We start from the raw sequence: 10,000 nt of genomic DNA on the forward strand, positions 1-10,000 counted from the left end.
AGGATCGGGCCCACCCGAGGCAGGGGAGTCACCGGGTCAACCCGGACCCTGTCCCCGCAGGAGAGCTCCTCCAGGCCAGCCTGCGACGCCGCGGCCAGGGATCGGGCCCCTGGAGGTCTAAAAAAAAAAATTTCACCGACCGCCAAAGGGGTGCTGGGGGGGCATCCAGAGCACTCTCCGGCCGAAATGGAAAAAAACCTCGGAAAAAAGGATCGGGCCCACCCGAGGCAGGGGAGTCACCGGGTCAACCCGGCGCCTGTGCACGAGAGGTCCCGCCGGCCAGCCTGAAACGCCCCGCCAGGGATCGGGCCCTGGAAGTCTGAAATTTTTTTTCACCGACCCCATACGGGGTGGCGGGGGAAGGCATCCCTACCACTCTCCGGCCAAAAAATGAAAAAAAAAAAAAACGGAAAAAAGGATCGGGGCCACCCGAGGCAGGGGAGTCACCGGGTCAACCCGGCGCCTGTGCCCGAGAGGTCCCGCCGGCCAGCCTGAAACGCCCCGCCAGGGATCGGGGCCCTGGAAGTCTGAAATTTTTTTTCACCGACCCCAAACGGGGTGGCGGGGGAAGGCATCCCTACCACTCTCCGGCCAAAAAATGAAAAAAAAAAAAAAACGGAAAAAAGGATCGGGGCCACCCGAGGCAGGGGAGTCACCAGGTCAACCCGGAGCCTGCACCGCGGGCTGGGGCCGGACGGACCCCGATCAGCCCGGGTACCCCTGCCCTGGGGCTCGGGGCTTCCGGACACCAGGTCAACCCGGAGCCTGCACCGCGGGCTGGGGCCGGACGGACCCCGATCAGCCCGGGTACCCCTGCCCTGGGGCTCGGGGCTTCCGGACACCAGGTCAACCCGGAGCCTGCACCGCGGGCTGGGGCCGGACGGACCCCGATCAGCCCGGGTACCCCTGCCCCGGGGCTCGGGGCTTCCGGACACCAGGTCAACCCGGAGCCTTCCCCCCGCGGGCTGGGGCCGGACGGACCCCGCTCCGCCCGGGTCCCCCTGCCGCGGGCTCGGGGCTTCCTTCCCGTCCGGACACCATGTCAAGCCGGAGCCTGCCCCCCGCCGGACAAGCCCCCCAGGCCACCCTGCGATGCCGTGGTCACGGATCGGGACCCTGGAAGTCTTTTTTAAAAATTTTCAGCGACCCCAAAAGGGGATCTGAGGGGCATCCAGACCACTCTCCGGACCCAAAAAAAAAAAAAAACGGAAAAAAGGATCGGGGCCACCCGAGGCAGGGGAGTCACCGGGTCAACCCGGCGCCTGTGCACGAGAGGTCCCGCCGGCCAGCCTGAAACGCCCCGCCAGGGATCGGGGCCCTGGAAGTCTGAAATTTTTTTTCACCGACCCCATACGGGGTGGCGGGGGAAGGCATCCCTACCACTCTCCGGCCAAAAAATGAAAAAAAAAAAAAAAAACGGGAAAAAGGATCGGGGCCACCCGAGGCAGGGGAGTCACCGGGTCAACCCGGCGCCTGTGCCCGAGAGGTCCCGCCGGCCAGCCTGAAACGCCCCGCCAGGGATCGGGGCCCTGGAAGTCTGAAATTTTTTTTCACCGACCCCATACGGGGTGGCGGGGGAAGGCATCCCTACCACTCTCCGGCCAAAAAATGAAAAAAAAAAAAAAACGGAAAAAAGGATCGGGGCCACCCGAGGCAGGGGAGTCACCGGGTCAACCCGGCGCCTGTGCCCGAGAGGTCCCGCCGGCCAGCCTGAAACGCCCCGCCAGGGATCGGGGCCCTGGAAGTCTGAAATTTTTTTTCACCGACCCCAAACGGGGTGGCGGGGGAAGGCATCCCTACCACTCTCCGGCCAAAAAATGAAAAAAAAAAAAAAACGGAAAAAAGGATCGGGGCCACCCGAGGCAGGGGAGTCACCAGGTCAACCCGGAGCCTGCACCGCGGGCTGGGGCCGGACGGACCCCGATCAGCCCGGGTACCCCTGCCCTGGGGCTCGGGGCTTCCGGACACCAGGTCAACCCGGAGCCTGCACCGCGGGCTGGGGCCGGACGGACCCCGATCAGCCCGGGTACCCCTGCCCTGGGGCTCGGGGCTTCCGGACACCAGGTCAACCCGGAGCCTGCACCGCGGGCTGGAGCCGGACGGACCCCGATCAGCCCGTGTAACCCTGCCCTGGGGCTCGGGGCTTCCGGACACCAGGTCAACCCGGAGCCTGCCCCCCGCGGGCTGGGGCCGGACGGACCCCGCTCCGCCCGGGTCCCCCTGCCGCGGGCTCGGGGCTTCCTTCCCGTCCGGACACCATGTCAAGCCGCAGCCTGCCCCCCGCCGGACAAGCCCCCCAGGCCACCCTGCGACGCCGTGGTCACGGATCGGGACCCTGGAAGTCTTTTTTAAAAATTTTCAGCGACCCCAAAAGGCGATCTGAGGGGCATCCAGACCACTCTCCGGACCCAAAAAAAAAAAAACGGAAAAAAGGATCGGGGCCACCCGAGGCAGGGGAGTCACCGGGTCAACCCGGCGCCTGTGCCCGAGAGGTCCCGCCGGCCAGCCTGAAACGCCCCGCCTGGGATCGGGGCCCTGGAAGTCTGAAATTTTTTTTCACCGACCCCAAACGGGGTGGCGGGGGAAGGCATCCCTACCACTCTCCGGCCAAAAAATGAAAAAAAAAAAAAAAAAACGGAAAAAAGGATCGGGGCCACCCGAGGCAGGGGAGTCACCGGGTCAACCCGGCGCCTGTGCCCGAGAGGTCCCGCCGGCCAGCCTGAAACGCCCCGCCAGGGATCGGGGCCCTGGAAGTCTGAAAATTTTTTTCAACGACCCCAAACGGGGTGGCGGGGGAAGACATCCCTACCACTCTCCGGCCAAAAAATGAAAAAAAAAAAAAACGGAAAAAAGGATCGGGGCCACCCGAGGCAGGGGAGTCACCAGGTCAACCCGGAGCCTGCACCGCGGGCTGGGGCCGGACGGACCCCGATCAGCCCGGGTACCCCTGCCCTGGGGCTCGGGGCTTCCGGACACCAGGTCAACCCGGAGCCTGCACCGCGGGCTGGGGCCGGACGGACCCCGATCAGCCCGGGTACCCCTGCCCCGGGGCTCGGGGCTTCCGGACACCAGGTCAACCCGGAGCCTTCCCCCCGCGGGCTGGGGCCGGACGGACCCCGCTCCGCCCGGGTCCCCCTGCCGCGGGCTCGGGGCTTCCTTCCCGTCCGGACACCATGTCAAGCCGGAGCCTGCCCCCCGCCAGACAAGCCCCCCAGGCCACCCTGCGACGCCGTGGTCACGGATCGGGACCCTGGAAGTCTTTTTTAAAAATTTTCAGCGACCCCAAAAGGCGATCTGAGGGGCATCCAGACCACTCTCCGGACCCAAAAAAAAAAAAACGGAAAAAAGGATCGGGGCCACCCGAGGCAGGGGAGTCACCGGGTCAACCCGGCGCCTGTGCCCGAGAGGTCCCGCCGGCCAGCCTGAAACGCCCCGCCAGGGATCGGGGCCCTGGAAGTCTGAAATTTTTTTTCACCGACCCCAAACGGGGTGGCGGGGGAAGGCATCCCTACCACTCTCCGGCCAAAAAATGAAAAAAAAAAAAAAACGGAAAAAAGGATCGGGGCCACCCGAGGCAGGGGAGTCACCGGGTCAACCCGGCGCCTGTGCCCGAGAGGTCCCGCCGGCCAGCCTGAAACGCCCCGCCAGGGATCGGGGCCCTGGAAGTCTGAAATTTTTTTTCACCGACCCCATACGGGGTGGCGGGGGAAGGCATCCCTACCACTCTCCGGCCAAAAAATGAAAAAAAAAAAAAAAACGGGAAAAAGGATCGGGGCCACCCGAGGCAGGGGAGTCACCGGGTCAACCCGGCGCCTGTGCCCGAGAGGTCCCGCCGGCCAGCCTGAAACGCCCCGCCAGGGATCGGGGCCCTGGAAGTCTGAAATTTTTTTTCACCGACCCCATACGGGGTGGCGGGGGAAGGCATCCCTACCACTCTCCGGCCAAAAAATGAAAAAAAAAAAAAAAAACGGGAAAAAGGATCGGGGCCACCCGAGGCAGGGGAGTCAGCGGGTCAACCCGGCGCCTGTGCCCGAGAGGTCCCGCCGGCCAGCCTGAAACGCCCCGCCAGGGATCGGGGCCCTGGAAGTCTGAAATTTTTTTTCAACGACCCCAAACGGGGTGGCGGGGGAAGGCATCCCTACCACTCTCCGGCCAAAAAATGAAAAAAAAAAAAAAAAACGGAAAAAAGGATCGGGGCCACCCGAGGCAGGGGAGTCACCAGGTCAACCCGGAGCCTGCACCGCGGGCTGGGGCCGGACGGACCCCGATCAGCCCGGGTACCCCTGCCCTGGGGCTCGGGGCTTCCGGACACCAGGTCAACCCGGAGCCTGCACCGCGGGCTGGGGCCGGACGGACCCCGATCAGCCCGGGTACCCCTGCCCTGGGGCTCGGGGCTTCCGGACACCAGGTCAACCCGGAGCCTGCACCGCGGGCTGGAGCCGGACGGACCCCGGTCAGCCCGGGTACCCCTGCCCTGGGGCTCGGGGCTTCCGGACACCAGGTCAACCCGGAGCCTGCCCCCCGCGGGCTGGGGCCGGACGGACCCCGCTCCGCCCGGGTCCCCCTGCCGCGGGCTCGGGGCTTCCTTCCCGTCCGGACACCATGTCAAGCCGCAGCCTGCCCCCCGCCGGACAAGCCCCCCAGGCCACCCTGCGACGCCGTGGTCACGGATCGGGACCCTGGAAGTCTTTTTTAAAAATTTTCACCGACCCCAAAAGGCGATCTGAGGGGCATCCAGACCACTCTCCGGACCCAAAAAAAAAAAAACGGAAAAAAGGATCGGGGCCACCCGAGGCAGGGGAGTCACCGGGTCAACCCGGCGCCTGTGCTCGAGAGGTCCCGCCGGCCAGCCTGAAACGCCCCGCCAGGGATCGGGGCCCTGGAAGTCTGAAATTTTTTTTCACCGACCCCATACGGGGTGGCGGGGGAAGGCATCCCTACCACTCTCCGGCCAAAAAATGGAAAAAAAAAAAAAACGGAAAAAAGGATCGGGGCCACCCGAGGCAGGGGAGTCACCGGGTCAACCCGGCGCCTGTGCCCGAGAGGTCCCGCCGGCCAGCCTGAAACGCCCCGCCAGGGATCGGGGCCCTGGAAGTCTGAAATTTTTTTTCACCGACCCCATACGGGGTGGCGGGGGAAGGCATCCCTACCACTCTCCGGCCAAAAAATGAAAAAAAAAAAAAAAAAAACGGGAAAAAGGATCGGGGCCACCCGAGGCAGGGGAGTCAGCGGGTCAACCCGGCGCCTGTGCCCGAGAGGTCCCGCCGGCCAGCCTGAAACGCCCCGCCAGGGATCGGGGCCCTGGAAGTCTGAAATTTTTTTTCAACGACCCCAAACGGGGTGGCGGGGGAAGGCATCCCTACCACTCTCCGGCCAAAAAATGAAAAAAAAAAAAAAAAACGGAAAAAAGGATCGGGGCCACCCGAGGCAGGGGAGTCACCAGGTCAACCCGGAGCCTGCACCGCGGGCTGGGGCCGGACGGACCCCGATCAGCCCGGGTACCCCTGCCCCGGGGCTCGGGGCTTCCGGACACCAGGTCAACCCGGAGCCTGCACCGCGGGCTGGGGCCGGACGGACCCCGATCCGCCCGGGTACCCCTGCCCCGGGGCTCGGGGCTTCCGGACACCAGGTCAACCCGGAGCCTGCCCCCCGCGGGCTGGGGCCGGACGGACCCCGCTCCGCCCGGGTCCCCCTGCCGCGGGCTCGGGGCTTCCTTCCCGTCCGGACACCATGTCAAGCCGCAGCCTGCCCCCCTCCGGACAAGCCCCCCAGGCCACCCTGCGACGCCGTGGTCACGGATCGGGACCCTGGAAGTCTTTTTTAAAAATTTTCACCGACCCCAAAAGCGGATCTGAGGGGCATCCAGACCACTCTCCGGACCCAAAAAAAAAAAAAACGGAAAAAAGGATCGGGGCCACCCGAGGCAGGGGAGTCACCGGGGCAACCCGGCGCCTGTGCCCGAGAGGTCCCGCCGGCCAGCCTGAAACGCCCCGCCAGGGATCGGGGCCCTGGAAGTCTGAAATTTTTTTTCACCGACCCCATACGGGGTGGCGGGGGAAGGCATCCCTACCACTCTCCGGCCAAAAAATGAAAAAAAAAAAAAAAAACGGGAAAAAGGATCGGGGCCACCCGAGGCAGGGGAGTCACCGGGTCAACCCGGCGCCTGTGCCCGAGAGGTCCCGCCGGCCAGCCTGAAACGCCCCGCCAGGGATCGGGGCCCTGGAAGTCTGAAATTTTTTTTCACCGACCCCATACGGGGTGGCGGGGGAAGGCATCCCTACCACTCTCCGGCCAAAAAATGAAAAAAAAAAAAAAAACGGGAAAAAGGATCGGGGCCACCCGAGGCAGGGGAGTCAGCGGGTCAACCCGGCGCCTGTGCCCGAGAGGTCCCGCCGGCCAGCCTGAAACGCCCCGCCAGGGATCGGGGCCCTGGAAGTCTGAAATTTTTTTTCAACGACCCCAAACGGGGTGGCGGGGGAAGGCATCCCTACCACTCTCCGGCCAAAAAATGAAAAAAAAAAAAAAAAACGGAAAAAAGGATCGGGGCCACCCGAGGCAGGGGAGTCACCAGGTCAACCCGGAGCCTGCACCGCGGGCTGGGGCCGGACGGACCCCGATCAGCCCGGTTACCCCTGCCCTGGGGCTCGGGGCTTCCGGACACCAGGTCAACCCGGAGCCTGCACCGCGGGCTGGGGCCGGACGGACCCCGATCAGCCCGGGTACCCCTGCCCTGGGGCTCGGGGCTTCCGGACACCAGGTCAACCCGGAGCCTGCACCGCGGGCTGGAGCCGGACGGACCCCGGTCAGCCCGGGTACCCCTGCCCTGGGGCTCGGGGCTTCCGGACACCAGGTCAACCCGGAGCCTGCCCCCCGCGGGCTGGGGCCGGACGGACCCCGCTCCGCCCGGGTCCCCCTGCCGCGGGCTCGGGGCTTCCTTCCCGTCCGGACACCATGTCAAGCCGCAGCCTGCCCCCCGCCGGACAAGCCCCCCAGGCCACCCTGCGACGCCGTGGTCACGGATCGGGACCCTGGAAGTCTTTTTTAAAAATTTTCACCGACCCCAAAAGGCGATCTGAGGGGCATCCAGACCACTCTCCGGACCCAAAAAAAAAAAAACGGAAAAAAGGATCGGGGCCACCCGAGGCAGGGGAGTCACCGGGTCAACCCGGCGCCTGTGCTCGAGAGGTCCCGCCGGCCAGCCTGAAACGCCCCGCCAGGGATCGGGGCCCTGGAAGTCTGAAATTTTTTTTCACCGACCCCATACGGGGTGGCGGGGGAAGGCATCCCTACCACTCTCCGGCCAAAAAATGAAAAAAAAAAAAAACGGAAAAAAGGATCGGGGCCACCCGAGGCAGGGGAGTCACCGGGTCAACCCGGCGCCTGTGCCCGAGAGGTCCCGCCGGCCAGCCTGAAACGCCCCGCCAGGGATCGGGGCCCTGGAAGTCTGAAATTTTTTTTCACCGACCCCATACGGGGTGGCGGGGGAAGGCATCCCTACCACTCTCCGGCCAAAAAATGAAAAAAAAAAAAAAAACGGGAAAAAGGATCGGGGCCACCCGAGGCAGGGGAGTCAGCGGGTCAACCCGGCGCCTGTGCCCGAGAGGTCCCGCCGGCCAGCCTGAAACGCCCCGCCAGGGATCGGGGCCCTGGAAGTCTGAAATTTTTTTTCAACGACCCCAAACGGGGTGGCGGGGGAAGGCATCCCTACCACTCTCCGGCCAAAAAATGAAAAAAAAAAAAAAAAACGGAAAAAAGGATCGGGGCCACCCGAGGCAGGGGAGTCACCAGGTCAACCCGGAGCCTGCACCGCGGGCTGGGGCCGGACGGACCCCGATCAGCCCGGGTACCCCTGCCCCGGGGCTCGGGGCTTCCGGACACCAGGTCAACCCGGAGCCTGCACCGCGGGCTGGGGCCGGACGGACCCCGATCCGCCCGGGTACCCCTGCCCCGGGGCTCGGGGCTTCCGGACACCAGGTCAACCCGGAGCCTGCCCCCCGCGGGCTGGGGCCGGACGGACCCCGCTCCGCCCGGGTCCCCCTGCCGCGGGCTCGGGGCTTCCTTCCCGTCCGGACACCATGTCAAGCCGCAGCCTGCCCCCCGCCGGACAAGCCCCCCAGGCCACTCTGCGATGCCGTGGTCAGGGATCGGGACCCTGGAAGTCTTTTTAAAAAATTTTCATCGACCCCAAAAGGGGATCTGAGGGACATCCAGACCACTCTCCGGACCCCAAAAAAAAAAAAAAAAAAAACGGAAAAAAGGATCGGGCCCACCCGAGGCAGGGGAGTCACTGGTTCAACCCGGAGCCTGTGCAGAGAAGTCCGCCAGGGCAGCCTGAAACGCCGCGGCCAGGGATCGGGCCCCTGGAAGTCTGAATTTTTTTTTCACCGACCCCAAACGGGGTGGCGGGGAAGGCATCCCTACCACTCTCCGGCCAAAAAATAAATAAAAAAAAAAAAACGGAAAAAAGGATCGGGCCCACCCGAGGCAGGGGAGTCACTGGTTCAACCCGGAGCCTGTGCAGAGAAGTCCGCCAGGCCAGCCTGAAACGCCGCGGCCAGGGATCGGGTCCCTGGAAGTCTGATTTTTTTCCCACCGACCCAAAACGGGGTGGCGGGGGGGAGGCATCGCGACCACTCTCCGGCCAAAAAAGGAAAAAAAAAACCGGAAAAAAGGATCGGGGCCACGCGAGGCAGGGGAGTCACCAGGTCAACCCGGAGCCTGCACCGAGGGCTGGGGCCGGACGGACCCCGATCAGCCCGGGTACCCCTGCCCTGGGGCTCGGGGCTTCTGGACACCAGGTCAACCCGGAGCCTGCACCGCGGGCTGGGGCCGGACGGACCCCGCTCAGGCCGGGTACCCGTGCCCCGGGGCTCGGGGCTTCCTTCCCGTCCGGACACCATGTCAACCCTGTGCCTGCCCTCGCCAGACAAGTCCCCCAGACCAGCCTGCGGCGCCGTGGTCAGGGATCGGGACCCTGGAAGTCTGAAAAAAATTTTTCACCGACCCCAAAAGGGGTTCTGGGGGGGCATCCAGACCACTCTCCGGACCCAAAAAAAAAAAAACGGAAAAAAGGATCGGGCCCACCCGAGGCAGGGGAGTCACCGGGTCAATCCGGAGCCTGTGCAGAGAAGTCCGCCAGGCCAGCCTGAAACGCCCCGGTCAGGGATCGGGCCCCTGGAAGTCTGAAACAAAATTTTCAACGACCACAAAAGGGGTGCCGGGGGGGCATCCCGACCACTCTCCGGCCAAAAAACGGAAAAAAAAAAAAACGGAAAAAAAGGATCGGGGCCACCCGAGGCAGGGGAGTCACCAGGTCAACCCGGAGCCTGCAGCGCGAGCTGGGGCCGGTCGGACGCCTTCTCCGTGCGGGTCCCCCTGCCACGGGGTCGGGGCTTCGTTCCCGTCCGGACACCAGGTCAACCCGGAGCCTCCCCCGCGGGCTGGAGCCGGACGGACCCCACTCCACCCGGGTCCCCCTGCCCCGGGGCTCGGGGCTTCCTTCCCGTCCGGCCACCAGGTCAACCCTATACTTTCAATGGGTTGACCTGGTGGCCGGTTTGCTTTTCGGCCACCAGGTCAACCCTATACTTTGAACGGGTTGACCTGGTGGCCGCTTTGCTTTTCGGCCACCAGGTCAACCCTATACTTTGAACGGGTTTACCTGGTGGCCGCTTTGCTTTTCGGCCACCAGGTCAACCCTATACTTTCAATGGGTTGACCTGGTGGCCGGTTTGCTTTTCGGCCACCAGGTCAACCCTATACTTTGAACGGGTTGACCTGGTGGCCGCTTTGCTTTTCGGCCACCAGGTCAACCCTATACTTTGAACGGGTTTACCTGGTGGCCGCTTTGCTTTTCGGCCACCAGGTCAACCCTATACTTTGAACGGGTTGACCTGGTGGCCGGTTTGCTTTTCGGCCACCAGGTCAACCCTATACTTTGAACGGGTTGACCTGGTGGCCGGTTTGCTTTTCGGCCACCAGGTCAACCCTATACTTTGAA

Source organism: Lepidochelys kempii, unplaced genomic scaffold (assembly GCF_965140265.1).
Source record: "Lepidochelys kempii isolate rLepKem1 unplaced genomic scaffold, rLepKem1.hap2 scaffold_68, whole genome shotgun sequence".
Lineage (NCBI taxonomy): Eukaryota > Metazoa > Chordata > Testudines > Cheloniidae > Lepidochelys > Lepidochelys kempii.